A 2,866-nucleotide genomic window follows, 5' to 3' on the forward strand; every position below is an offset into this window, starting at 1 on the left:
TAGTCTTTCTTAAGTCATTTTGTTTTTAAGCGCACTGTATTCAGGAGTCCACAATTATTCTCGAATCCTGAGTAAGATTCTTCAAGAGGTTCGAATCCTAGAAGTGCATAATAAGTACCATCAAAGCCCAAAACTACAGAAGAATATAAGTGAAGTACTCTAGTCTCTGGATACAAAATATAGAAAATTGTCTATAACTTCTCCACCAGAACACTTCTCATAAAGAATTATTCTTGGATTCACCCCCTAGGGTGAACCTCTAAGTTCACCAACCAATAAGATTGTGTTATTTCATATTCGATATCTTTTAAAAAAGAAAACAAAATATTGTCAATTTATATTATTTTTTTAAAATTAAAAAGTAAAAAAGAAATAAATAAAAAATAGTAGTAATTACAAAAAAAAAATATTTTTAACGTCATCAGCAAAACATTAAACCCTAAATCCTAATCCCTAAACCCTAAATCCTAAACCTTAAACCCTTGGGTAAACCCTAAACTTTAGGATAAAGCTTAAACTATAGGATAAATCTTAAACTCTAAATCAAAATCACTAAACACTAAAATATTCAAGAGTTTAGGGTTTAGTATTTAGGGTTTAGAGTTTTAGGGTTTAGTGTTTTTATTTAGAGTTTAGGATTTACCCAAGGGTTTAGAGTTTACCCAAGGGTTTAGGGTTTACCTAAGGGTTTAGGTTTACCCAAGGGTTTAGGGTTTAGGATTTAGAGATTAGGATTTAGGGTTTAGTGTTTTGCTGACGACGTTAAAAAGATTTTTTTAATTCTTTTTTTCTGTAGCTGCTATTTTTTTCACTTTTTTTATTTTAAAAACATAATATAACTTGATAATATTTTGTTTCCTTTTTTAAAAGATATCGATTTGAAATAATGAAATCTTATTGGCTGGAGGGTGAACCCAAGAATAACTCTCTCATAAATGGGCTGGTTATTACATTGTATATTCTAAGTTGGGGGAAACCGCAAGTAATGACTTTACTTAAAATTTATAGACAAGTAGCTTCATGTTCATCATTTCAATTTTGGAGGAGAGAACTGATTAGTAAAAAACAAAAGATTAAATACACGAATTAAAGCATAATTACGAGGAAGGTTATTTATTTTCTATGAACCTTTAAATTTATAAAGCGAAAATTTGATAGTACAGTTAGAACACTCTCAATGGATCCTCTTTCAAAGTTTCTTAATATACATATATGAATACATATATTAAAAAGCTTTGGAAGAGAACTCTCCATTGTGGGTGCTTTTAAAGTAGGCTCTGAAAAAATAGGAGTTCATTCAAAACCAAAAAATTTATTATAATTTTTTTTAAATTGATAGTATTTTTTTACTAGTTTTCTTTAAACAAAAATGTTTGTTTAAATTATTTGTTATTTTTAACAAAAACAAGGTTATTAGATTCAATGACATTATGGAAATAATATTTTATGTATTATTAAATTTATTCATCATAATAATAACACCAAATTAATTTATATTTTTATTCTAATTAATTACATGTTATATATTAATATATGTATATGAATAAATATTTTTTAAAATAAAATAGGGGTCCTATAAAATAATACCCCATTTAAATGTTTCAAATGTATGTCCTCAAGTCGGACTCTGAGTGCAGTACCCAAATCTCACTAACCACCACAATGGCGATGCTTACCGTTGTGTTCACAACAGTGATCATAGCGATCATCGCAATTCTCGTCTCGAGTAGCCAATTCAGTTACGAAATCTTCGCATTGCCTGAAATCCTCCGTTCGCGTGATGTGGTCCGCAAAGGTGGTTAACTTCACCGGAGCCTCTCCGGGTGTAGCTTTCGATCCATCTGGAGAAGGTCTGTACGGCGGTGTGGTCGGATCCTGAAATGGCGAGGTGAATCGCTTGGATGGATAGACTTCGCATACACTGTAGCTAACAGGTATATCAACATGTATACCCCATGTTTACAAAGATCATGTGACCATCTCGATCGAGCTTTTAGCATTGTTAACTTAGCTTCGTGATTCAAGGAGCTTTTATCATGTCTTGTGGTGGTAGCCTTAGAGGTTGCTTGTATCATTATCTTGAACCTAAACATTAGGGACGGGCACATAGTAAATATCCTGAATTTTGAAGATATCTGTATAATCAGCTCATTTTCATTCCGATTAGTAATTTATGATTTATTTAGTTTGGAGTCAGTATGTATTTTTAACCAGATATTTGATCGTTCCATAGCTTTGTGCAACTCAACAGGTAACATAGGTCAGTCGCAGATTAGGTTATTATGTTTTTTCGGTTTTTCGGCTTATCCATTCGAGTTCGTATAAAAATACTTGAATTCAAATATGTTTAAAACTGTTATAAGATAAGCATTGAAATGATCATCCACTTCTTTACCAAACTCAAGCACTATGATCATCCACTCCTTTACCAACTCAAGCACTATGATCATCTACTCATCAAGCACTATGATTACTCACTCATTTACCAAATTAAGCATCATCTTTGTTATTTTATGTATTGTTGTTCACTATAAATACCATCACTCATCTCACTCTTTTGTATACCAAAAAAACAAGAACAAGAGTTTATAATCAAAGAATCATTACATCTTCTTCTTGTTCCTTATAATAAACTCTCTCCCTTATACTAGTGGTATTTGCTTCCTACGGGTATCAAATTCTACTCTTATTTAAATTTCTCGATACTATAAATTATAAGTTATTTCTTAACAAGTTATCATCACGATCGTTCTGCAATTCGGTAAAATTTATTGTATCATATATACTCTGCTATAATGGTCGGTATACCGCTTGTACTATTATTTATATTATGTTATAATGGCCGGAATACCGCCTATATTATTTA

General features: G+C 31.1%; 1 pseudogene; it reads left to right on the forward strand.

Moving 5' to 3' along the window:
* Positions 1–1,662: 1,662 nt before the first annotated feature.
* LOC106320268 overlaps positions 1,663–2,866 on the forward strand; it is a 5,734-nt pseudogene continuing 4,530 nt past the window's right edge.

Source organism: Brassica oleracea, unplaced genomic scaffold (genome assembly GCF_000695525.1).
Source record: "Brassica oleracea var. oleracea cultivar TO1000 unplaced genomic scaffold, BOL UnpScaffold00866, whole genome shotgun sequence".
NCBI classification, from domain to species: domain Eukaryota; kingdom Viridiplantae; phylum Streptophyta; class Magnoliopsida; order Brassicales; family Brassicaceae; genus Brassica; species Brassica oleracea.